The sequence below is a fragment of the Canis lupus genome, chromosome 4, assembly GCF_003254725.2.
Source record: "Canis lupus dingo isolate Sandy chromosome 4, ASM325472v2, whole genome shotgun sequence".
NCBI classification, from domain to species: domain Eukaryota; kingdom Metazoa; phylum Chordata; class Mammalia; order Carnivora; family Canidae; genus Canis; species Canis lupus.
Window position 1 is genome coordinate 13,338,627 of NC_064246.1, and position 27,796 is coordinate 13,366,422.

Below are 27,796 nucleotides of genomic sequence, written 5' to 3' on the forward strand. Positions count from 1 at the left end.
TTCCTGGGTCTGGGTGCCTTTGTATATATATCAACCTTCATGCATTTTCTTCTCCCCCCCGGCAAATGTGTACAGTCAGCTCGAAAGGCACAGCTTGTGTGCTGACGTGCAAAGCCAAGTCAAAACCCTGCGCTTGGCGCTCCCTTCTAACTTTCTGGCTTGTCCAAGTCTAAATATTGACATTGCTCCTCAGTTGAGATGTTTGATACTGCTGAGGATAGAAAAGGCGCAGCTAAAAGTAGGATCTAATGATATATTTTTGCATGGTTGTGCCTTCCTTCCACTTCCACTTCCTTTTCTTTTTTCTTTCTTTTTTTTTTTTTTTTTTGGAGAGGGCGTTGGAGTCCCTGGTCTGCAGCATCTCCCCTCTCCACCCCTCACCCCATTGTTCTCCCCGAGCACACAGACACGCAAGGTAAGGTGTTTTGCAAGCCCCTCGCGGCCGCTCCTCCTGTTGTCACGGCAACTCACAACAGACTCGGCGCACACGGGGCTGGGGGCGGGGAGCGCCCGGCTGCGGCCGCCCAGGCGGCTCCCGAGGGCGGGTGCAAGCGCCCCGGGGTCGGCTCCCCACCGCTCCGGGCCGGCCGGCTCCCCGCCACCGCGCTCGGTCCCCGCGGCCCCTCCCCCGCCCGCGGGGCATGTCCTCGGCTCCGAGGAGGGGCGCGGCTGTGCGGGCGCTGCAGGGAACCCCGCGGCCCGCCCCGGGTGCGGGTGCGAGCGCCCCGGGCCCGCGGGGAGGCGCGGGCGGCCCCCACGCGGCTCGGAGCCGCTGCTCGCTGGCTCGGGGCGCCGCCCCTGGGGCCCGGGCGCCGGGGCTCCGCGGCCGCTGCTCCGGGAAGAAGTTTCCTAGCACAGCGACTCACGACACAGAACCTACCCTGAAGCCGAGCGAGACGCGAGCTCTCTCCGCCTTCAAGGGTTGGGGGGCGCGGGGGTCCCCGCCACTCAGCAGCAGCCGCGACTGCGCGGGGCCGCGGGCGTGCGGGACCCCTGCGCGCCGCGTGCCGCCCGCCGCCCAACTTTGCACAAAGGCTGCATGGCACGGCCCGGCGCCGCGGCCGCCGGCTCCCCGCTCGCTCCCCGCTCGCTCCCCGCGGGAGGGGGCGCGCCCCGGCCCCCCGCCCCCGCCCTCCCGGCCGCTCTCGCCCCCGCCGCGCTCCCGGGCGGGCCCGCCGGGCGGAACCGAGCGCCCGCCCCGAGCTCCGCCGCCGCCGTGGCGGCCGCCGCTCGCTCCGTGACGTTAGCAGCCTCCGCGGCTATTTATATCCACACGCTTGGATTTCATTCATGAAACCGCGGCCTGGCGAGCCCGTGCGCCGGGGCGCGGGCGGCGAGGGGGCCCCGGCTTCGCGCAGCCCCGGGGACGCGCGGCCCGGGGCGGGGGGGGGGGCGGGGGGGACCTCGCGGGGCCGCGGCGCGGGGGCCCCGACCCTCCTCCCGGGCGCTCGCCGCCCCGCCCCGCCCCGGCCCGGCCCCCAGCTCCCGCCCGCACCCCACAGCCGCTGGCCCTCGGCCCCAGGCTCTGGAGAAGTAAGTTGGGCACTAACCGGCTGGGCGGCATGGCTCGCTTCCCCCCAGGAGCTGACCGGCCGCGGACTCCGAGGGAGGACATTGGCTTTTGTTTCAAAAGCGAGCCCAGCTGCTGACTAAGGGCTGCGTTAGCCCAGCCTCCTCCTCTCCTGGGAGGCTGCACGTGCCGGCGGCCCCCCCCCCCCCCCCCCCCCCCCGGGTTACCTTCCTCGGTGACTTGGGGTCCCGCAGGGGGCAGGGGGCGTCAGCACCACAGGCCGCACCCCTCCCCTCCCCCCCCCCCCACCCGTGCGAAGAGGGGATTGACCACCTTCTGCAAAGGGCCGAGTGAGGAAGTGAAATTGGCTTCGGGCGCTCATGGCTTGAGAGCCCAGGACCGTCCATCCCTCCTGGTGAACTTTTCTCCCTCTTCTAGGCCGACAGTGACCTCTGAGGACAGGACCCGGGGTCCTTTGCACGTTTGCATGCATTCACACAACAAATACTCATTGCTTGCCCGCCTGTCAGGTACCCTGCTGAGCCCTAAGAAGGGGACCATGCACCCAAGCAACCCTTGTCCTGGCCCTCAAAGGGTTTTCAGACAACCCGCCAAAATTACTGTGCCTTAAACCTCCTAACCCCCAGCCTGTATAAAGAGGCACCTGGGGCATAAAGGTATGGATGTGTCCAGCTACCTCAAGGAATTCATTCATTTAGTGAACCTGTGTACAGGCGGCTGTGTACCAAGGGGCTACACAGATGGCAACAATGTGTCCTCAGTCCCCGAGGAATTCTCAAGGACTGTGTTCCTGAGGTGTTGGGGGGCTGGAGAAAAGGGAGCCTTTAAAGGGCCCCCTGGTTGGGTTGTCATCCCCACTGAACTGTCTCTGGAAATGGGAGTTATGGGTCCATCCTCTTTGATGCCCAGGAGACGATAGTGAAGAGGCAATCAGAAAGGTCTACTCTAAGAACTTCAAGACAGAGACATGAGGGGGCAATCATTTCCTTGGTGCAAAACAAACTTCTCTTGGTCTATTTAAAAGGTGACCCCGTTTTAAGAGGTTTAATCAATATAGATTCTTTTCAGGAACACATTTCTTCAGAAAAGTTAATTAACCCTGTTCATTCCCAGCAATCACTCCTTTTTATTGCAAGCTATTTCTCTTCAAAGTGCCCTGGGGCTAAGAAATAGGGTAGAAACTCAGAAGAAATGGGAATTATTGGGACGCCTGGGTGGTTCAGTGGTTGAGTGTGTCTGCCTTCGGCTCAGGGCATGATCCGGGGTCCTGGGATCAAGTCCCACATCGGGCTCCCTGCATGGAGCCTGCTTCTCCCTCTCTCTCTGTGTGTCTCTCATGAATAAATAAATAAATAAAGTCTTAAAAAAAAAAAGAAACGGGAATTATCATAAATTGTGGCACTCACATGTGGCAGGCAACGGTCTAGGAGGTTTAAAACAATCTTCTCAATTAATACAGCAACTGATGAGGTTCCTGCCTTTCTTCACTTTCTTTCATTTCCTCAGTTATAAATTTAAAAAGAGTTAAGTGGCATGCCTAAGCAGCAAGCAGGTGCTAGGATCAAAAAGACACTTCTACAAATACCCATAACTGGAAGGCTATCCTATGCCATCCACTCCCACGGAGCACCGAGAGGCTCAGTTCTTTCAGACGATGCTGCTTCTGTAGGGCCCAAAGAACAAACTGTCATCATGGAACTACCCAGGTTGATGCCTATATCTGAGGGACACTGACAGGATGAACTTTTAGGAGAATAAAGTGGTGTAAACGGTGATCCACATAAAGCAGAGGAAAAGTCACTGTTCTACAAAGTCCTTCCAAACAACAGTAGTGGTCTGAGGAATAGATTGTCTCAATGGTGCTTTGTAGCCCCCAAATATTACACATAAAACCCCTGATTCTGGAAAAGTGGAAGAAAATGAGCATAAAGCACAGAGTCTATTATGCCTACTGGAAAGGAGAGAAAAGGAATAATACAAAGAATCCCCTGAGTCACTGCCACAAATGTATCCTTGTTCTCATTATTACCGTAAAATAATCCACATTTGCATACTCAAATTGTTGCAAGCTAATAAAATCAATACCATTAGCTTTTAATAAATATTCAAAATTGGTACTTAAGCTTAATTAAACCAACACTGTATATGTAAACACTTTTGGGATTGTGATGTACAAAAGCAGCGTAGAAACTTTTGACTAGCTTTTATGGTAAATATTTAGCAAAGTCATAGTACTAAAAAAAAATTCCCACAATCAAGACACAGGACTGTTCCATTATCACAAATGAACTTCCATCCATATGCAATCCTCTTTGTATTTGCAGCCCCTCAACATTAATCTGTTCTCAGTCTCCAGAGTTTTGCCATTTTGAGACTGTTACATGAGTGGGGAGCACACAGTTGACTTTTTTTTTTTTTAACTAAGCATAATGCCCTTGAAGTTCACCCATGGTGTGCTTGTATCACTAGCTCATTTGTTTTTATTATTGAGTAAATTTCTATTATATGGATGTAGCAGAATTTGTTCATCCATATATTCATCGAAGAATGTGTTTCCAGTATTTTGCTATTACCAGTAACATTTCTGTAAACATTTGTATATAGATATTTGTATGAACATAAGTTTTTATTTCTTTAGGATGAACACCAAAGAATACATTGTTGGGTCATAGGCTAAGAAATTGTCAAGCTATGTCCCAGAGACCATAAACATTAGTGGTGGCACTAATGTGTGAGTGGTCTAGTTTCTGCATATTCTCACCAGCATTTGTTATTATCACTATTTTTTTTTAAATTCACTTGCTCAGTAATTTTGCAGGGACAACTCATTGTTTTAATTTTCATTTCCCTAATGGCTAATGATTTTGAACATCTTTTCTTGTTCTTTTTTGCTTAGCCACATCTCTTTTTGCTGAAATATCTGTTCATGTCTTTGGCTTATTTAATAATTGGATTATTACCTGGGTGTTTTTTTTTTTTTGTTTTTGTTTTTGTTTTTACTATAAGGTTTTGAGAGTCCTAAAAAAATATATCCTAGGATCAAAGAATTTTCAAAATGCAAATTAAATACGACCTCGAGATAACTCTATTTTCAATTCAATACTTGTTCAACATTTCTGTTGCCTTCAGTTTTAACGAGAATGTTCTCAGACACATAAAGCATCCTCAAGTACTTACATAAAAGTCCAATAGAGAGAGCGTTTTCAGGATTATTTTATACACCTGCGTTTCAGCGGTGGCTGCAGCCCCCCCGGGGGGGGGGGCGAGGTCTCGCCTCCGCGCAGGCGCAAAGGCTCCTCCAGGGCGCCTAGGCCGCAGGCTTGTTCCACAGGCCCCACGGAATAGGGCCACCTCGGTACTGGGTCTCTTCCGCTTAGGATGCAGAATTTGGTGTAGTCGTTGGCTGTTTAGAGGACAGTGTCCTGGGTGGCGAGGTCCACGGGCAAGCACGACCGAGGCTTGAGCACGTGGAAGAAAGTAAGTTCAACCATGTGCCCGTTTTGAAGTATAGATGCATTTGCTAGAAATCTGTTAAAACACAGCTGTTGGAGCAGATTCCTGAAGTTACCAAGGTGGCTTCTGTACAGATGCAGTGGGTGGAGGCAGAATTGGTCTGCTGGCCCACCCTTTTTTGGGGTTTTCTGGCTTTTACAAAACCCCTCCTGGACTCTAGAGCAGAATGAGGGCTCTGGGCCCTGGACTCAAGCAGTGGTTGGTGGCGGCTTGCTTGTGCAGACCACCTCGCGGGCCAGCTCCAGAACTGCGGCCCCAGCTCCTACCGCCGGGCAGCGGGGCTGGTGTAAAGCGCAGCCCCAGCTAATGGTGACAGGTAGGTGAACTGACTCTGTTCTGGGGCTCTTCATTCATGCTAAGCATTGAAGGTTCAAAAAAGAAATGACCTGACCCTCCTGGGACCTCTGTGTCTCCTGAGACATGTCCTTGTATTTGGGTATTCTGGTGCTGGGGTAGCTGCTTCTCCTCTTGGAGGAGTTCAAGACTACTCTGGGGCCAGATGTTTTCCAGCATTCCATATGCAGAGGGAGATAGGGCCCTTCCCCAGCTTCCATGTGCATGGAAACACCTGCCATCATGAACACTTTCTGTCCCAAATATGACAGGCAGGCAGGCTTTGTGTGAATCTGTGTGTTTATAGCTTTTTCACCTGGGTAAGACTGAAAACCCTTAAGTCCAACTGATGAAACTGTGTGGGTTTTTGACTACTTGGGAATTTACCTTGGGTGTTACTCAGACCAGTTCTTGAGATCTCTGAAACTTCTCTTTTCTGTTCACTACTGTTTTGGGGACACCTGAGCTAGTCTTGGTTGTCGGAATCAACTGAAAGAGATGTCCTTTACCTGAAAACAATAAGTGGATAGGAACTCCTAGTTGTAGTTCAGTTATCACTGTCAGTCCTGATTTAGTCTATATGAGAACCTTTTTCTAAAGCACCATTTAAGTATAGATAGATTTAGAAAATATGGATAGATGGATGGACAGATGAATACATGGATACTCAAGATAATGTAGTGGATCCAATCTTGGGATTCTTGTGATTAGCCTTTTTTTTTTTAAATAAATTTATTTTTTATTGGTGTTCGATTTGCTAACATATAGAATAACACGCAGTGCTCATCCCATCAAGTTCCCCCCTCAGTGCCCGTCACCCAGTTGTGATTAGCCTTTTAAAGGCAAAAACACTAAATGGTGTGTGCATTTTAGTTGTTCTATGATGGCAAAAAGATTTTTCAAATTGGAGTTCCTATTTTACCAGGCACTAATGGATATAGGCTCTGTGCTGGAAATCTACACAAAGGCATTCTTTTCTTCTAGTAAATGTATTTGTGCAGGTTTCCATAAAAAATATTTTCTGTATGGGGCGCCTGGGTGGCTCAAGGAATTAAGCATCCTGCTCTTGATTTTGGCTCAGGTCATGATCTCAAGGTCCTGAGATCAAACCTCGAGTAGGGCTCCATGCTCAGCGGGGAGTCTGCTTGTCTCCTTCTGCCTCTCCTTCTGCCTCTCCTTCCACCTGCTTATGCATTCTCTGTCTAAAATAAATAAATAAATCTTTAAAAAAATCCTTTCTGAATAGAACCATTTCATTATGTTTTCTGTTGGATTAGGGTGAGTTTGGTAAAAATGTAATTTTGCAAGCTTCACAAATCTAGCTACATTCTTCTTCTATCAAAATTTCTCTTACCAAGATGGTGTTCCACTGGGCTAGCTCAGCATGTGTAAGGGGAGGTAGTAAACAGCTTTTATGGTTACCCACATGTTTTTGTTTAGTATGGGGTTACTAATTGGAAAACATGTGTCATACCTTTAGAAAGAAGAAAAACACAACAAACTAATGCACAATGTTTATCTTTGATTTTTAAAAGTAAAATATGATTTTTAAAGAGAAGTATAATTTTCATAAAAATATGAAAACATATATCATACTTCTAGAAAGAAGGAAAACACAGCAGTCTAATGCACAATGTATATCTTTGATTTTTTTAAAAAGGAAAAATATGATAAAGAAATCTGCATGTGAATGGGACATTTGTTTCAGGAATAAGCTCTATTCCTGATATTGAAAATGTGTTAATTTTATCTAATTAAAAATAAGTGACAAGATTTATGTATCATAGCATATTTAAGGCTATCTTGCCTGACCAACTGTTTCTTACAAAAAATACCAAACTGTTTTTCTCTTTGTGAAACAGGTGAAAAAGAAAAAAAAAAAAAAAAAAAAACTCCTCAAAAATAATAATAAAAAAAAAAAAAACCCAAACACATTAGGTAGTGGAAACGGTAGGAAAATAGAATTGTATTTTGGTTACCCCACTAACTATATAATTTTATAAACCATGTAATTCTGTGCTAGTCCCTTAATCCATTGCATCTCAACATTCCATATATAAAATGAGGCTAAGAATCATAACTTTCTAAAATGTTGTTAAGAGGACTAAATGAAAAAATGTTTGTGAAAAATGTAAACTATGAAGCTGTACACATGCTGGTAAATGTGAAAATGGACTCATTATGAGGCCATTTAAAAATGCTGTGCCCCATGGGTACCCCTTGATTTGCAAGTATCAAAGATCAATCATAGGGGAACTATATCATTCCCATAACTCATCTCCCAAGTGCTGACTCTAAGTATTATACATAATAGCCTCCACCAAATTCTGTCTATAAGATAGAAAGTTTAATATTTGAGATTTGACTTTTTTGCTCTGCCAGTGACTTGCAATTGCTGCATTTTCTCCCATCTGTAGAAGTGAGCTAAACTACATGCAGAAACTAGAAAAATAAATGGAGTAAACACACACACACAGCCCATTTCAGAAGAATAATTCCACCTATGTGCATATCACATTTTTCTGCTTACCCAACATCTCTAATCTACGTGTCACCTAATCTTCATGACAAGCTTGGGAATTATCATCTCAAGTATGGGAGAAGGAAAATGAAGTTTCCTAGAGAGTGACTTGCTATCTGTGAGTAGAGGGAGAGCAAGAATTCTTTCTAACCCAGACTTCTAACCCTGATTGTCAGACCATATGAGAGTAACTATTCTGAGGTAATTTAGTGCACGGTACACTAACTTATGTATAGATACCCACTTTAAAAGGAATATGATTATTTTAGAAACACCAGTGACCGGAAGTCAACTCACTAGTCAGCTTCTAGGAAAAAGCTGGTATTTTTTTTCTTAGTTGGTATCAGCTGCCTTTTCATAATGGTTCCTTATCTGAAGCACTGAGGGGCTGACTTTTTTCCCTGGAGACGAGAACATCTGTCCTCATGCGCACAACCAAGTCTCTCCTGAGTTCTGTAAATATTTAGTCCAATGACCTTTAATTTACCACATGGTAAACCCTTTATGGACAAATAGTTAGCTGCATCACATGTGAGTGAAATAAGCAGTAAAACAGGTTAAGATCAATATTGAAGGAGCGCAAGCCCTGAGTTTATAAACATACCCTGAGGACTCCTGGGGTCAGGCACAAAATCTCACTTCCTATCCTTGTGTCAGTCTTAAAACAAAACAAAACAAAACAAAACAAAACAAACAAAAAAAAAACAAAACTGAGGTGGTGCAGATAGGCATAGAAGTGTCATTGTGTTTCCATCCCCACAGAACGTGAACAGCAGTGTGGGCAAGAAAGCCCACAGTGGAGGATTTTTAGTGATGATAAATGATAAAACTTGTACAAGACACCTTAGTTCTTACTTCTAACTACTTATATATACAGGCCATCTAAGTTACTTACAAAATAGCTGCAATTTTAAGGGAAAACTATTCTTCACGGTTTCATTTGTTCTACTGTAATCACTGCCAACATTCATGAAAAGGCGCTTTGACATCATGAAAATATTTTGCAAAGATTAAAGTGTAATAGTAAACAAGGAGGGTACTAGCATGCACAAATAACAGTAATAAACACCAAGATCGTCACTAGACATTTTAATCCATAATTGTATTAGTGAGTAGTGAGTAAGCACCCACTATGTGTGGGGCATGGTGCTAAATGCTTTCACTCTCACATTAACTCCCTACAATGACTTTATGAGGGAGACATCACTATCAGCTCCATTTTATAGAAGAGGAAACTGAGGACCCAGAAAGGTCAGGTCTTTTGGCAGAGGTCAAACTCTTATTTAAGTATTACTCATTTTAAAATAGAAACTCCTGATAGAGAAAGATTCTACTTTCATATAATTAGCACATCACACTTAGGACTCCTTATTCATTCAGAGTAATGCTGATTACAATGTAAGACATTGCATTGTGTAATTGGAACATTGATAGATTACAGCTTCTCTAAACTTTGACATCAAACTCAGGTAAACTACCTCAATACTTTGTATTTTAGAAACCCCTCGTAGGGGATCCCTGGGTGGCGCAGCGGTTTGGCGCCTGCCTTTGGCCCAGGGCGTGATCCTGGAGACCCGGGATCGAATCCCACATCGGGCTCCCGGTGCATGGAGCCTGCTTCTCCCTCTGCCTGTGTCTCTGCGCCTCTCTCTCTCTCTGTGACTATCATAAATAAATAAAAATTAAAAAGAAAAAAAAAAAAAAGAAACCCCTCGTAGGTTAAAGGTTGAGTAGAACTGAAGAGAGCTCATTTTTATGAGATGACAACTTTGGAATTCACGGGGTCCTTGGCCAACACCTGGGGGTCAGGTGTCTATGAGAGATATGACCTCACCACCACAATGTCACAGAAAGCACGTAATTTATGGAAAAATACACAGTGCAATCTCTAGTTCATTTCTTGATATTTCTTGAAAGTAAATTATTGCTCTGCTTCCTAATGGAACATGCCATAATGGTTTCACCCTGTGCCAGCAATGTCATGTTGGTGAGATAAGAAGAGAAGTTTATATAGAAGAAAATTCAGCCCATTTTAACAGATGATGTGATTATGAAGGATGATTTAGATATATGGGTAATACAGATAAGGCAGAGACTTAGGCTTCTAGTGAGCATATCATTCTCAATTACCAAGTGATGTTGATGTTTGAATATCCACATCTATCTAGTGTGGATATCTATCCTCCACATCTATCCATAAGAATTCATTAGTTTGAAAGTAATACTTCTTTCTTCCTAATTCCTAAGTCTAGAATCCCTGTTGAAGACCCTATGTCCCTCACTTGTTTCTCTAAGTTACATGACGCCTGAAGGGACAGTGGTATTTGTGTGGGGTCCAATCCAAACAACATCTCTTTTTACCAGTAAAGGTGATATATCATCTATTGTGAATATAGGTAGTTCTGCTTTCTATAATACAAAATTATTGCTCTTATGAGCACTACTGCTTGTACCATTAGATTATTGCTGGGCTTGAAGCTTTGTCCCAAGAACGCACTTGAGGTGGCTTATGGATGAAAACAGGCATATGTATCCTGCACAATAGTTTATAAATAGAAACACTAGGCACACAAAAGACACTCTGGTATTCTTTTTAAATTTGCACTCTTGCATACTTACAGTAATGGGAGACTGAGACACTGGGAAATATTGAAGTGTCTTCTGAATGATAAAGGAAACATTAACTTCTATCTAGTATAGTTGAAGCTTTAAATATATTCTAATGTATTCCATTATATTATGATTTTATTAAACTTCATTACTAAAATGTAGCTAACTTAATTAGGTAAACTTAGATAACTATAAATCAGAACACTTGATTAACCAGTTCGTCATTTTTTTTTTTTTTTAGCACTGCCAAATATAGTGAGGAACAGTAAAGATGGCCTTGTTGTGAGTCCAGTCCATTGGTTTTGGAGTCAAGTAACAAGAATTCCAGACTATAGTTAATCAACTCTTTGTGGGAAGATTTCCTTGGGCAAGGCAAGTAACCTCTGTCAGGGCTCAGTTTCCTCATCTGCAAAATCAAAAGTCTCAAACTGGGTGAAAGTTTATTTTAGTCTTGAGTTCTATAGTGATTCCACTATTCATGTTGAAATTATTATGAAAAGACCAAAGTTATATTTCAAGAAACATATTTGGCAAGCATCGCATGACTTCCTTGCATGTATTTATTATTAAATTAAATTGAGTTTTTTAAATTGCTAATAGCCCTCATTTGGCTCAGAGTTAGGGTTGCCAGATAAAATACAGGACACACATTCCAGTGTGTTATGCAATATTTGGGACTTACTTATATTAAAAAATATTCATTGTCTGAAATTCAAATGTAACTGGGTCTCTTGTTTTTATTTTAATTAATTAATTAGTTAAATCTGGCAATGTAATGGGTTCGAAAGGGTGAGGAACAGGGAGAAAAATTAGATGGAAGGAAAGTAGACAAAAGCATTTTTGGAATTATCGAATAGTGAATTTAATAGTAAATAGGAGATAAATTAATCAAGCAGCATTTCCCAAAGTATATATATTCCTATTGGACCAGCCCTGAGTGAAACTCTGTTAATAAAGGGGACTAGTCCTTATTTAGTTATAAATGATCAAGTAAGTTTGGGAAATACTTTGTATTTTATCCTCTTCTTTAAATTACGGTTCTTATTGCAAGACTTCTCAGGATGTTTATGTGTGACAAATAATGTATTGATAGGAGGGAAGAAGTCTGTGTTGAGCTGTCCATACTTATTTGATGAGGGAACCCTTCTTTTGATACTAGAATATCAACAATCCACAGTGTTCCACTGAATACAGTTTGTGAACATCACAGTAAATAATAGAAAACAGTGGGTAGGATCGTTCATTCCAAAGAACTTAACTTGGAATCTTCCTTCTGATTAGGCAGACATGTGGGTCACTGTGGTCAATTATTCAAGGAGTAGCTGTCCTGGGTTACCCCAAACCACAGATAATTGCCAGCTACCATTACATAGCACAAATAAATTCATTGAAACTGCCAGTCCAGTGTATGCCAGCAGTGCTGATTATAAAACATTGCAATTATTTAGGGAAGCATAGAAGCAGTGACCCAGCATTAGAAAGCATTCTTAGTCTAAATTTGTGGTCAATAACTTGTGGTCAGTGATAGATACTCAGAAGGGTCTAGTTTTTGATTGCAAGGGAGATAGGAACCCATATGTGCACCAAGTTTGTCTGTAGTTTGAAAAAGAATGTTGCTATTTTAAACATTTAAGTGCATGCTATCATGATTGATGCAGTATTTTTCATTTAAACATGTTTTTAAATTCATAACAGTTTTTAGCCATTAGTTTTCTCAATGGACACACTGAACAACTCTCATGTGGGATTCTACAAAAGTTTTATAGTTGGGACTCATTTGTTTATAGGCTGGCAGTTCTCTTTTGAGTGACTTCAGCTGTTCCCAAACAATTTGGTGCTGTGGTGTAACCGCTGCATGTCTTAGGAGTCAGCTCAAATTTTGTCCTCCTTGCATCTTCAAAGCCAACTGGAATCAAATGCTAATTGATATTGAGAATGCTAAAATGGAGGTCCAAGTGAGTAAGCAGGTAGAAAGGAAAAAAAACACCACAAAGTTTTTGGATTGTCACAAATTTAGTAGTCTAGTTCTGAGTAACGGAAAGAATATTCTTAATTTGTCCAATGGTAATAACACAACAGTATTTATTGAACGTTTACTCCATGGCTACATACTGTTCAGTAAACATGCTTTGTTTCATGTAACCCTCACAGCAATCCTAGGAGGTACTATTCTTCACTTGTACAGGTGGGAAAGCTGCAGTATAGAGAGGTTCAGTCACTTGTATAATCATGTCCCTAGGAAGAGGAGTTGGAAGATTGACACTCTAAGTCTAAATTCAATCCCAAATTTAAAACCGTAGTATAGTATTGCTGCAAAGTAGGACTTACTGTGAGCAGACACCACTTGTGAGTGTATTTTCTGTGCTTTGCCAGACCAGACACAGATTTCACTGTTAATCGGATTAAAAAGTCGGTAATTGGATGCTCAGAACATGTGGTTAAAAGACTCAGTACAGGGAACAAAAAGGCTAATGCCAAATTAAAGGAGGTGGAAAAGTCAAGCACCTCTGAGGAAGAAATCATAAGGAACTTGACTTGATTCCATTTTTATAAGCATAAAGCTGAAGTCTGAAAGCATTTAGTTTCAAGCACAGTGTATTACATATTATAAAGAATGCTAATGCAATCCTAAGTTTTCTGAAAATGTTAAACTCTCATTTCTTTTAAAAATCAAAATTTCTGAACTGGCCATCTTGCAAAGGAAACTCAATAGCTCTTAGTTTTAAAAGCATTTGGGGCTTTGATATTACACAGGTCAGAGGAGCTACATTATTTTTATTTGATGAGTAAGCATAACTAGATCTTTAAGGCAAACCTTGGAATTGAATATTGTCTAGATATGGATTTCTAAAATACTTTTTTTTCAGAAAAATCTCACAAAATATCAACCAGTGACCGTATCTTCAACAGAGAAGGGTGGGAGTGCCTACTGAAATGGCAGCACACAGAAGGGACCACTCCTGTCTCTGAGTGGGGGAGGGCATCAGAATCTTCTAAGAAATGTCCTAGAAGAAGCATCATTTATGTTAAGTCTTGAAGGATGAAAGGAATTCTTGCCGATGGAGAAAGAGGTAAGCAGGAGAGTCATTCTGTGCAGAAGGAAGAGCATTCGGAAAGTTCTGACAATATGAAAGAATATGATAGTTTTAAGTAATTAAAAGTAGTCTGTGTGGCCATGGTGCAAGGTGAAGTAACAAAAGATTGCCCAGCTATCCAAGCAAACAGAAGCCTTGGCTGTCACTCTAAGAATTTTGCTTAAGGACACAGAAGCCATATAAATGATTTTTTAATTGTACTTAAATGAGGCATAATTTACATACAGTAGCAGGTCTACAACTTATGTTCAATTACTTTCTTAGAAAAGATTTATCTGAGAGAGAGAGTAGGGGGAGGGGTGAGGAGAGAAGGAGAGAGAATCTCAAGCAGACTTCTCACTGAGCATGGGGCCCAACTCGGGGCTCAATCTTATAACCCTGAGATCATGACCTGAGTAGAAATCAAGTCACTGCCTAGACGACTGAGCCCCACAGGCACCCTTACTTTTATTATATGTAAATACCCTTGTGACCACCACCTGAATCAAGATGAGGCCAGCACTAATACTCATGACAAAACCTGATAGGACATCCTGAGCATAGACCCACATATCCTGAACAAAATATTAGCAAATAAAAAATATTAGCAAATCTAGCAATTTAACAAAGGACAATAATACATCAAGACCGAGTGGACAGGAATGCAAGGTTAGTTTCACATTCAAAAACCAATAAAGTAAATGACCATATTAGTAGAATTGAAAACCGTAAGATCATCTCAATAAATACAAAGTAACCGATAAAATTCAATACCTATTCATGATGAAACTTTTTATCTGAGTATTTAAAGTAAGGGAAAAGCATGGCCAGATCAGTGTTGTTAGAAGACTTTTTATGAAGCAATCACAGTTCTTGGCCTCGGAATAGGGAGAATGACATTTTCTAGGAGAAGTTTCTAGAGATATGGGAGAAGCAAAATCTGCAGACATTCAACTTCACCATTTGAGGAACTGTGCCAAATGCTGACTGCCAAGTGAGCAATAGATTTACTCCAGACCTCTTTCAGAGCTATGTAGACCAGCATAGGACTCAGACAGAGTCCATTAAAAATGTGATTGCTCTACACATCACAGGGAGCAGTGCTAATGGATAATGCTTACATGTCTCTGAGCTTGGTTGCTGCATGCTGAAACAGAGATGAGACAGAATAAAAAGCTGAAGAGCTCAGGTCTATAGTGATGGCTCACAGCAATAAAGACTCAGTGCAAACCTGAGTCCTGGTTTTGTCCTCCACTCTTTAGCTATGTGCCCTGTAGAAAGACAGGTTCCTCCTCTAGGTCTGTTTCTGTGTCTGTGAAATACATGGATTAATCTACGTAGGGCCACAGAATACTTCAGATCTAGGTGTCAGTCCTGACTCTAGCCTTTACCATCTCTGTGACTAGTGCCTCAGTTTCTACATCTGTATCATGAAAAGAAACCTCAAAGTGTTTCTCTGGAGATTAAATATGCTCATGTAAGTGGAGCTCTTAACACATTCACTGAACATATTGAGCTCTCAATAAAAGTAGGTGTTATTAATGTTTTTAAGAATTAGCTATTAGGCTTTAAAATGCCATAATGATAAACAGGAGACTGGAAATACTAATTTGTTCTGACATGGAGATTGGTAGGTGTTGTGGAAAGCTTTGAAATTCTGTGTAGCCTGCCTGTCATCACAGGTGGTACGGTAAGAAGCTCGATAATTTTAGCAGGAAGGAAAACAGAAGGGTAGATATGCTTTCGTGATTTAATCTTGGTAATGTACCAATGATTTCATTACCATGTGCAAAAAACTATGATGGCATTTCTTATACTCTGATAAGTACTAAGTGAAAAATCTAATTAAATGATGCATCCATAGCATTTCCATAGAATATAATTAATGTGACAACCAGAGCCCCCTATTGATTATGGTGGTGAATTTAATCAAATAGTATGTTTACCTAAGTAATCCAACAAAGTTTGACATCCATGGACAGACATGTGGTTTTTGCCCAGTTGTAAGTAAGCTGCTCACAAGAACTAGTTCTCTAAGGAGAACTAGAAATTTAATGATCTGCATTTGCAACTTCACATACTATATCAAATAAATGACTGCTTTTTCTGAGAGTCATTTTCATAGTGTCCATCTGAGAGTTTGAACTGCTTGGTTGGACCATCTATTCAAACCAAAAATATTCACAAGAGAGATTTAAATAATACTACTTTTGGATCATGCCCCTATCATACATTGGATTCTTTCTTATTTATAGGCAGTCGTAGCCCAAGTCATGAAAAACTTGTGATGACTACAGTTGGATGGCATTTTCTGTGGTCTTTTGGGCAGTATAGGTGGCTTGGCGATTTCCACAGGCCCGTACCTTGGGTGCTGTTGGCTCCTACTCCCTTGCTTATCACTTGCACTGACCATGAACTTGCCATTTCAGGAAGACACCCTGTCACCATCGTGTCCAGGCTCTGAGAGCAGGATTGTGGAGTCTTTTTCAGGCTTCTTTCTGTAGCCCTTCCTCATTTTTTTATTGACTTGGGATCGGGTTTATGGGTAGGGGAGTCATAACTCTGTTCTGTACTCAGAGAGTCGAGTGTGCTTTACTCAGGCCCTCTTTTTCTTATAACCCTTCAGTCAACCCAAGAACGGGGAGACGCAGCTGCCTTTCTTAGAAGGCCCTGGGGCTTCCTAGTAATCCAGGAAGCCCCAGGGCCTTCTACTCCTAGGCTTTCACATGGTTCACAGTTGCCACGTGATGGATGCGAGAAGAACTTGTTACTATGTGGTATACACAAGCAAGGTACAACTGGAATCATGAAATTTCAAAAGTGAGCCTTTGGGATCCGTGGGTGGCTCAGTGGTTTAGCACCTGCCTTTGGCCCAGGGCATGATCCTGAAGTCCCAGGATCAGTCCCACATCGGGCTCCCTGCATGGAGCCTGCTTCTCCCTCTTCCTGTGTCTCTGCCTCTCTCTCTCTCTGTGTCTCTCATGAATAAATAAATAAAATCTTAAAAAAAAAAAAAAACAACTAGAGGACTTCAGTTGTCCTCTGTCAATGCTCAAGGGGCACTGTGCCATGCCATGCAAATTACACTCAAAACAGCACACACCTACATCATTTGGGGCATATAGGAAACCTTATATTCAATGAAAATATGCAACCGTGAGGCAAAAGTCAGCATGGAACTGCCTGACAGAGTTTTAAAGTAGAACAATTAGGGATTGAAAAGCCCAGATTAGAATAGTAGTAGCACTGGAAAGAAAAGTGCTTTTCTGGCAGCAGTGTGACTTTGGAGCTGGACACACCTGGATCAGAACCCTGACTCCACCGCTCACTAGCTGTGTGATTCTAGATGTGTTGTTTGGCCTTGCTGGGGCTCTGCTTCCTCCTCCCTAAAAAGGAGACCCATGCGTTGCCTGCACAGAGTACTAGCACTGCTGTGTGTGTGTGTTACATCAACATACAGGCTACCTTGTGAGAAAATGAATGCAACCATTAAATGTAGTGATCATTTATAATGTTTTTAAAAGAACTGGCCATTTTTCTGCACCCGAGATCCAACGGTAGGACTACTGTGAATAGAAACTTTCAAAATAGCCATGTGGTAGAAAAAGTCTGCTGATTATATGCAGTTAGTAGTCTAATTCTTGTTGGAGCCAACATGAAAATCATTCAGTTATCTCTGGCATCCAATATAACTCTTCCCAATAGAAAAAGGAGACAATTTCCTACAACAGATAACATATCAAAATATACACAATGGTTATACGTTCCTTTTAAACACAAGCACACAGAAAGAGCGGAGGAGAGAGAAATGATTAATGTTTACCAGTAGCCATTTTATAGACTCCTCTCAAACTGCAAATGCAAAATAAAGTTAGAAGTCTAAATTGGCTCTTATACCTACTCTTTCTACAAACAGTTTTTTTTTCCTTTTATGGGAAATTTCCACACCCTTGGGAAGAAGCAAATTACATAGTGCTCTTTCTCCTCCTCGTAAAATGTCTACTGTAAATGTCTAGATCTTTTTCAAACAGTTAAAATTTTCTGTTTTCTTCTAAAGAAGTTTTCCACTTGACAAGTATTTAGAAGCTTATCTGTCCTTTGATAAGGTCTTAAGATGATTTACTATAGCTCTGGAAATAACAGTTTGCTTAGTCAGTTCTGGGCAAATAGAAATAGTTTTAAATATGCTATGGTTTCTGGTCCAATTCTAACAGTTTTACTCCCTTCCTGGGTTGGTCATGGCTTCATCATCCTACCTGACAGTACTATGATCCCGCTACTTTACCTCTTCAAAACAATGTCACTTAAATATCCACCAGTTTCAGCGTACTTAAACAAATTGTCCTTCCTAATCTAGAGTCAGAACATCATAAATGATTATCACACATTGTTAGGACTAAAAGTCCATTTTCTGATATCTCAATAAAGTCTTGGTTGTAATGCAGACCACAGATACAGATATGATGGCAGGATTCTCCCAGGAAATATTGCAAATATGTGTAATTTCCAGCCAAAGTGATCTGCATGAACAAGCAATCACATAAACCACACCATTTGTCTCCCTAAAAGTTATGGCAAGAATGTTCTCAGGGCCACTCACTGCTGTATAGGTAGACAATTTGCATTACCCTCTGTTCCATACAGAAAACCCAAATGGCTCAGCAAATATTGACTGAATTATAATTCTGACATCATTAATCTTTTTCTTCACATACCTGAGGTGCATGTTGCTCCCAATTTCACAAGATGAAAGTGAATAAATAAGTTTAATCAGCAAATAATCTGAACACAATAAAAGAGATCCCAGAAGATAGATTCACAGGTATTATAAGAGGCTTTTAGGGAACCTTGCAAAAAAGTCTCTTTTGAAAGTTGCACCCTTTGCATAAAAATGTCTCTGAGCAGAATAAAATATTTAAACAGCAACATTAACTAAAAAAGAAAACTCAGCATCAGAAAAGTGCACACTCAGGCTCTCCCTCCCTCCTTGTTTAGGAAGCTTCCTGTGGTTCGTCATCACCTTTTAAACAAAAAGTTATGTGTTCTGTTGGAACAGGACAAGGATTTCTTCAGACCTGTGGGCCTCCAAAAGGAATCCAGAACATTTGTAAAAGGAGCAAAGATTTTTATGTTGCACAACGGCCAGGGTTCGTAGCTAGTTGGGTACATTCCTGTGTCATCCTTCCCTGTATCACATAATTTAGTATCCCTTTCTTAATTATAAGTTCCCTGCAGTAGTTTCTCTGTTCCACACATTATTAAATGCAGCATCTGATACATGGTTCTTACACAGTTGGTAACTCCTGAGTGCATAAATGAATGAATGAATGAATAGGCATTCAGCAATACTGTGGTTTATTTCAAACCAACTAAAGGAAAAAAACTTTGACTTCTTAACTTTGACACATCTTATGATTTTATCCCAACTGTCTCAAGCCATTGTCCACTCCAAAATGCATGAAAGATGCATGAAAGGACAGGATGAGTATGTGTGTTAAGGGACATGCTCATTCTTTTCTTTCAGTTTGTGCAAAAATATTACTTCATGCAACGTTCTTTCCTAATATGTAATGATTTTGCTAGTTAGGTACTCAGAAATAAACACTCAGAAATACCACTGCCAACTGGCTGACAGAAAACAGGTCTGTGAGAAATGGTAAAGGTAGTGGAGTTCAGGCTGGCGCCAGAGGGGATACGGGACTGATGGAAAAATCCTTTCCTGTTTGGGCCACCGCTGCCCTCTAGGGGACACATGGAACATGAGCAAAGTCTCTACAGCTTCCAGAGATTTGAGAGGACCTTGGAAAATCATCTCATCCATCCACTTTTTATTAAGGAAGACATAATTAAAAACTAATTAAAGTCACGTCAAGGATAGCTTTATAATCCTAAAAAGATGTTTGCGCTGCATGCTTTTCTAGAATTACCTGAGTTAGAGTTACTTTCAGCAGATAAGAAATTCTTTTGTCTCTCCTAATTCTCCTGCAGCATTTTAAACATGTTATTTCTTGTCCTATTAAGAAACAGCTGCTTACTATGACTAACATGTTAGTCACTGTTTATACTTGCAGCTTTTGGGTTTCAATGCCACAGAAACCAGAAACCCCAGCTCCTTCAGCCCTTTTTTATAAAGTTAGTTTGCTTGGAGGAGAATGTGCAAACATTTCCAAAGTTGTGAAATGGTTACTTATTTCTGGACAAAGAAGCTTCACTAATTCGAAGTGAAGAGCAAAGACCAACTTGTGATTTTTTACATGGCAGGTCCAACTTAAAATTCTCTCAGGTCATTCAAGCTTCTTTATTTAAAACTTGAAACATTGGGGATAATATCTATTATAATCCTACTTTATAGGCAGAAATTAATCTGTTCTTTCATTTCTCAAACTTAAAGGAGAATTTACATGATTAATGCTAAAATGAAATTTCTGGAAGTAAGTATTCTGCTTTAAGAGAGAATTTCATCATTTTAGGGCAATATTCTGGAAGAATTACTTGTAAAACATCTATTTGTCATGTAGTTGACATTTGTTGAGTGCTCCATTACTCATAAGATACTGCAGTAAGGATTATAGGTGTACAAAGAAGCGTACCATTTAGTTGAGAGTGTAGTTAGAACTACACTTAATGTTATTCAACAAGTACTATGAAATGCCTACATAAAGTATATTTTGTACTAGACATCAGGTATCTTGAGAATAGGGAATTTTGCTCATCTTTGGATTATAGTACCTTGGATGATTTAATTTCTTTTTTTTTTGATGATTTAATTTCTTAAGTCTAATAGTAGTCCTTTAAGTCTGTGTTATTATTCTCAGTTTATAGACGAAGTAAATTATTCAGCAATTTCTAAGCTGGCACGTAGTAGAGATTTGAACCCAAGTGTGTCTTGTATCTGTGACATTACGATTCTTTTCTGCTTATGTGACTAGCATAGCACCTGGCACCTAGTAGGTGTTCGGTAACAATCTGCAAAATAATTAATTGGTGTGTTTTACCTCAGTAGTGTACAATTGACAACACAAGTTTGAACTGCATGGATCTACTTAAACATGGCTTTTTTTTTTCAATAAGTATAGTACTGTAAATGTATTTTCTCTTCCATATGATATTTTTAAATGATTTCATTTATTAGAGAGAGAGATAGAGATAGAGAGAGAGAGAGAACAAGCAGGGCAGAGAGGGGCGGAGGGAGAGGGAGAAGCAGGCTCCCCGATGATCAGGGAGCCCAATGCCAGGCTCAGTCCCTGGACCCGAGATCATGACCTGAACCGAAGGCAGATGCTTAACTGACTGAGCCATCCAGGTATCCCTCTGTATGATTTTCTTAATAACATTTCCTTCTCCTTAGCTTACTTTATTGTAAGAATATGGTATATAATAGCTGTAATATACAAAATACGTATTACCTGATGATGTTATTGGTAAGGCTTCCAGTCAGCAGTAGGCTATATGTGGTTAAGTTTTGGGGAGTCAGAAGTTATATGTGGATTTTTGATTCTGTGGGGTGTTGGTGCCACTAACTCCTGTGTTGTTCAAGGGTCAGCTGTATCCTTTGCCTTCACTTTGGTATTTCAAGTGCTTCAAACAGTATTTGGCACATAATGGGTCTTCAGTAATTAATTGCTGAATGGATGAGTAAATGAAGATTTCTTAGGCAGTCTTTTTTGAGCATTTTCCCACTTAATTTCCCCTTAATTGTTATGGTATATCCATAACGGTATAACAGTCCTAAGACCAAAGGACAAAGTTATTTTGTGAGATACTATATTGATGGTAGTCTTTCACCAGCTATCCTAGAATTCATTTTCAGGTAAACTCAGGACATCTGATAGGTTATTGACCTGCTTTGTTGGCAATTTTATTGTCTAAAAAAATTGAGAAAATGAATGAGGGAACTGATATTTCAAAAAAGTCTAATTCATAAGGGGGACACTTGCTGGCCATGCAGAAGTAACAGGAATTTTATAGAACAATAAAAATGTAGTTTTAAAAACTGTGATGGGGATAGAAAGCCTGAAAAGTATCAGACAAATATGTCAAATTTATGAGAACAGATTTTTAAAAGTTCAGAGAACAGATTAGAAGAATTCTACAGCATAACAATTTGAAAGTGAAAATGCTTTGAAAAGATTAAGGAGCTTGCAGAAATTCTAAACATACCTCAAACTCTCAAGACCAGTTTTCTCTAGTATTAGGATTATGAGTAATTTCTTTTAAATTTTATCTCTCTATATTTTTAATTTGTCTATAGAGTAATTTTCAGATGATCAAAGCAATTCTGATTATATTATAATCTATGAAATAAGGTTTATTTTAAAACATGCCATTTCTATCCTGTAGAAATGAGTTGTACATAATTGCGCAACTAAAGATGAAAGAAAGTTGGAGAATACAAAGAAACCACCACTCTGGTGATTTTTAGGTGGCCTTTTTTCCAATGTCTGTATTTCTGTCACTTCATTCACTGGGCATATATTTATTGAGAATCTTCTATGTAGCAGCACAGTTCTGGGCACACTGATGTGACCAAGGGGAAGTCCTTGTTCTCAGAGGGCTTATATTCTAGTGAGAGAGAAGGACAAATAAACAAATTCCAGGCAGCAGTGGTGCTTTTAAGACAAATAATGGCTGAGCAGGAGAGAAAGAGCAACGCAGTGTGGTTTCTTCAGGGAAGTCAGGCAGGCCCTCTTTGAGAAAATGGCTAGTCTTGATCAGAGGCTCAAGTGCTACGAATTGGCCTTGGGAAAAATCAGGTGAAGAGTTGTCCAGAGGAGGATAGCAAATATGAAGGGAAACCCGATCATAAATAAATAAAAATTAAAAAAAAATTGTTAAAAAAAAAAGGGATCCCTGGGTGGCGCAGCGGTTTGGCTCCTGCCTTTGGCCCAGGGCGCGATCCTGGAGACCCAGGATCGAATCCCACATCAGGTTCCCGGCGCATGGAGCCTGCTTCTCCCTCTGCCTATGTCTCTGCCTCTCTCTCTCTCTCTGTGACTATCATAAATAAATAAAAATTAAAAAAAAATTGTTGAAGGGAAACCCGCAGATAACCTGAGACCTACTGAGAAGAATGTCAGGAAACATGGTTTCTGTTTGTTTGCTTTCTTGTTGTTGTTATTGTTGTTTTGTTGTTTTGTTTTTGTTTGTTTGCTTGCTTCTTAAGCTCAAGGAGCATATTGTTCCAATAAAAGATGGATCCACAACTTAGAGGTGATGGTAACACTGATGTATCAGAAAGAGAACAGAATAGTAAGACTTCTATTTTCTTTGTGTCAAGGAGAAACTGGAAATGATAGACTACTGTTGCTGAGAGGGAAGAGAAGATGAATAAGGAGAGGATAAGAGGTTGCTGACATTCTAGATGTTTTCAAGGATTCTCAGTGGTAGGAGCTGAGTCCCTGCGTATCACCTTTTTTCAATCCCTTAGAAATGACTGCAACCTTGGGGTAAAGAGATAGTGTTGGTGTTTTTATAATTTTTTTTAAGATTTTATTTATTTATTCATGAGAGACAGAGAGAGAGAGAGAGGGAGAGAGAGAGAGAGAGAGAGAGGCAGAGACACAGGCAGAGGGAGAAGCAGGCGTCTCGCAGGGAGCCCGATGTGGGACTCGATCTCAGGAGTCCGGGATCATGCCCTGAGCCAAAGTCAGATGCTCAACCGCTGAGCCACCCAGGAGTCCTATAATTCTTTTGAGTAATCTCAATTAATTACCAGGATTTTATTGAAATGTGAGATTTGGTTATCATCACCTACTTAATAAGCTTGTTCCACCTGAAATTCTCCTTTCCTTGTGGCTTAAATTTCATTAAGGAGTCTGATAAAAGGAGAGGTGTAGGTTATATTATGCTAGTAGAGGAGGGACCAGGTCCTAAGAGAATTGACCCTGGCGGAAAAACAGGGAGCAGAGGAACAGAAAAAGGGAGCAGTGCTAAGGGAGCAGAGGTATGAGGCCTCAAGGAATCTACTTGAAAACATCCCTCCCTTCCCCAAAGCCCTGCTTCACCTTCCTCTTATAATTTTTAATGTCTCCACCCGTTTCTCTCTCCCCACCCCCAAACAATTCAACTATGGTTTTCTCTGAGCCTCAGCAGGAATACTCATGCCCGGATGTCTCCAGGTGAAATCCAAAGGGTCCTTCTGGAAACCTGGGGCATGTCATTTAAAATCACAGGAATAAAATTTGGAGGGGTGTTCAGTAAGTGTGGCATGTGAGTCAAAATTCTGATGTAATGTATAAATGAATATGGTCTTGAGACATATGTGATTCTTATTTCAGAGTTTTATTTTTTCCTCTTTTTAAAAGATTTTATTTGAGAGACAGAGAGAGAGAGAGAGAGAGAGAGAAGTGAGTGTGTGGGGGGGGGTGGGGGAGAAGAGGGAGAGGGACAAACAGACTCCACGCTGAGTGCAGAGCATGAAGTAGGGCTTGATCTCATAACCCTGAGATCATGACCTGAGCTGAAACCAAGAGTTGGACGCTTAACTGACTGAGCCACCAGGCAACCCCCATTTCAGAATTTTAAAACATGAATATAACCACCAAAATACCAAGTTTTGAGTGCTTTGATTCTTGAAAATAGTAGGATTCCTCTTATGTTCTAGACACTGTGCTAGGTTCTAGGGACAATGAATAAGCTGAGGCCCCTGTAGCAAATTAAACCTGCAAAACCACTGTTGACCATTTTTGAGGGACTGCAGAAAATAGGAAAAGTGTAAGTTGGCAAATTGGCAGAAACAGAGGATTGGCAAATGTGGATCTGATTTTCAAAAGGGGAAGGGGGCAGTTTCTTAAAACCTACATTTCAGTGAACCTCAAATAACTGGTAAGGCTCACAGCCAGATTCCAAATGATTTACCATGGAACAGAAACAAGATCATATAGATAATGAACATCATTTCCTTCCCTGAAGGGTTAATGGACAAACTGATGGGGGTAAGGATATCTGCTGAGGCATTGCAGAGCATCTGTGTCGCTAAGATGGAGATATGTGTGCTAGAAATCCAGGGTGTTGGCGATTTGTTGAATAGCCATACCTAGAAGGTACAAATGAATGATCAATGGGTGTCTGGAAAGACATTTCTAATGGTGATGCCTCAGTCCTTTTATTGTAAACATTTAAAAAGATAGGTATTAAAATAGAGAATATGCTAGTCAGGTTTACTGATGACACAAGTTAGGATTTTACATAGTGAGATGACAGGATTAGAATACATTCTCCATTCCAAATGAACAAAAAAATCAAAGTTGATGGGATGGAACAAATTTGGTAGTGTAACATTAAAGGAAATAAATGTCAACTATGATGGTCAAAAACAAAGAGACAAAAGCCCAGCTACACAGGTAGAGGATGGGGTGCATGTGATTTTGCTTAGATATTTGAGAAGCACTTAGGAATTTTAAGTATCATTCTGATAGAGTTGCCACAAAAGCAAATTCAGTATTAACAGCAAGACAGTGCTTGGAATAAGGCTATTTATTGCTAATTGTATTTTATTCTCTGCAAGTCCGGTCATACCTTGAATTTGAAAAATATTTAAAAAATTGGACCATGTTCTGAGGAAAGTGACTAGGGCATTCAGGGAGGAAACCAAAGGGAATGAGGAAGCATCGGAAAGGAGCTTCTTGGGGTATCAAAGAGGACATAAACATTTTGTTAGTCTCAAAGGTTACATCTAGGGCCAATAAGGGAGATTTACAGCCACAGTAGAGTAAATGTAAGGACTTTCCATCAACCAAGGCCATTTGAAGTTGGGAGGCCAAGAGATTCATTCCTATCATCAATGGTGTTTCAACATCACTTAAGTCATCAGTGGAGTATAGGGTCATTATGTATGACCTTTAAGGTTCATCTCAACCTTGGGAGTCTTTAGTTCTAGAGCTGCTTGCTAAGTAGGAATTGTACAATGACATTGAGTTAGCTTTTTTTGCCACTTTCAGGCTTTGCCTTTAGAAGCTGGGGAATCGGAGTAATTGAGACCTTATAATCCCTTCCTGCATCCCAAGGTGAAAGCCCCGGAGAGCAGATTACAGGACTTCCAACATTTTAAAGATCTTAGATCTGATATCATCGAGGAAAGAATTGGAAAACTAGGGTAACTGCTTGATTGATATACATAAGGCCAACTGGGTAAAACCATCGCCCAGAAACTGCATTTCCAGCGTGGTCTCCAGTGGTATTTGGCGCAGGGATTATTCAGTGCAATGGATGAAGCTTGTTGATTACTATTTAGCAGAATGGCATGGTGATCTACGTTTGTTTGCCTGATACAGTAAATACCAACCGTTCTTTCATTGCTATTATCAAAAAGCCCCAGAGGTTGTGGTTATTGGCAGTTCTATTCCAGTTATGCACATTGCATGAAAAATGCTTTCCACGTTTGAATAAAGTGAGGTTTAGGTGATGTGAGTGGTGGTCATGGCTTATATTTGGCACTACCAAATGCTACCCTCTTTAGGTATATAATCCCACTACTCGATGCATGAGATGTATATTTATTTAAGACAAGAAATATGATGATGATAATATAGGGCTTAGGGCTTTTCCTTTTTAGCACCTTATATCAAATATTTGCTGATCAATACAATTCAGGTACATACTGAATATTTATTCTATATTTCTTGCTTCTTAATTGTAATTGTATAAAGTTCAGTACTGCCCATTTACTGGAGGAACTAATGAATTTTTGTAAAAATAGTTCACTATGAAACTTGAGGTTTATTTTGGAGTCTAGACTAGTTCTTTTTGCACTTGTACACATAATAGAAAAACTACCAAACAAGAGTTAAATATTTCCTAACAATACTAAGCTCAGAAAAGAGCTTACATAGCACTTTTTCTGCTTGCTTTACATTTATATTTGTGTCACAATACAAATAGGGCTTTTACAGTCTAAGATTAATGCTATGGTTTTCTGTGTTCATTCTATATCATCCAAACTGCAGTTGGACCAAACAACAACAAAAAATAATCAACCAAATGCTGAACAACTCATTGTGAAAATATTCATGGATGCTCCCAGTCAATACCAGAAAAAAAAGAAAGTCCCAGAATATACGCATAAGTCACCATTTTTATTTTGGTAAAACTTCAGGGAACTGTTGTGATGATTCTCTATAAATAATCTATGGACAGCTCTGTCAGAGATTAGCTCCAGGCAGCTAGTTTTTATGGAACACTTTTATCATCATCATTAGTAGTAGTGGTAATGTAATTAATAATATTAGCACCTGAATCTAAAGTCAAGGAGATCATCCATTTGATATGGGAGAGGGCTGTTTTTCAGTTTACATCTAAAGTTTTCCACTGGTTCTGAAACAGCTGATTAAAAAGTAATGAAAACTAATAACCTAATTGCTCTGCCTCCAAGTATCATCATTGGCTTAGCACACACAACCAGTAGTGGGAGATTAAATGGCAGGCTCAAGGTCTGTTTAATCTAACTACTGCTAATCTTTACTTGTCAGATGTAATTTGCTCTATGGCAACTCTGCTCAGAAAACCACCTCTTTTGGAAGTAAAATGTCTACTGGTGTTAACACAGGTCTCCTTTTTAAATAGAAACAACTGTGGTACAGAAAACAAGAATGATTTTAGGTTTAAGAAAGTAGAGTTCATGAATCCTTTAACCATGTCGATAGGAGTAAATGTTTCCAATGCAGAGCAATAAAGGCAAAAGTCAAGAAATAAATTGCATATCGTTATATAATATGTCTGCTAATTTTTCTTTTATGATTTTCTTTGGATTTAATGATTCAATATAGGCTGCCTTGAATATAAATGTAAGCAATTGTTAAGAAAATTACTTCCAAGAAAACAAGCAGAATCTTTCCTCCATTAAAAGGTTTTCATCTGTTAAACGCTCTCATATCTTAAGGCAGATTAGATTTTAGTGTTACAAGAAAATGAGATGCCAGAAGCTAAGATTATCACAAAATCACAGGGCTGGGGGATCATCAAGAGGTCATTTAGTTCATCTTCCTGTCTCCATTCAAAATAGCATCCAAGAGAGAAAAGTGTTCATCCTTTTGTTGAAAATTTTCAGCATAAATTGCATTTGAGTCTTGTCTGACCTAGCCTTCTTTTGTTTGCCCTTTGTTTTTAGTAAGTACTTCATTTCTGGAGGAATTTTGAAAAAATTATTTAAGGGTTATATCCTAGAAACATCGGAATAGTGAGGAGGACAACACCCTTTGGGTTTTATACCTAAAAGAA

The 27,796-nt window shown here is 40.6% G+C and overlaps 1 protein-coding gene and 1 long non-coding RNA gene across 20 annotated transcripts in view; one reads left to right on the forward strand and one right to left on the reverse strand.

Annotated features, from left to right (window-relative positions):
* RHOBTB1 (Rho related BTB domain containing 1) overlaps positions 1 to 27,796 on the reverse strand; it is a 117,890-nt gene that overhangs the window by 62,863 nt on the left and 27,231 nt on the right. For 2 of the 19 annotated variants that reach the window (XM_025435329.3, XM_025435330.3), the window contains exon 1: positions 881 to 1,036. The exons of 14 other annotated variants lie outside the window; for them this stretch is intronic. The gene's annotated coding sequence lies outside the window, so the exon portion shown is untranslated. Of the gene's footprint in view, positions 1 to 880; positions 1,037 to 1,550; positions 1,656 to 27,796 lie in introns of those variants that run through there. 3 more of the 19 variants (XM_025435327.3, XM_025435328.3, XM_025435337.3) reach the window with 3 other exon arrangements.
* Positions 95 to 27,290, forward strand: LOC112651935 (uncharacterized). Its single transcript, XR_003131168.3, has 4 exons — positions 95 to 415; positions 10,750 to 10,884; positions 13,376 to 13,579; positions 25,522 to 27,290. It is a non-coding gene; the product is annotated as an uncharacterized LOC112651935 (long non-coding RNA).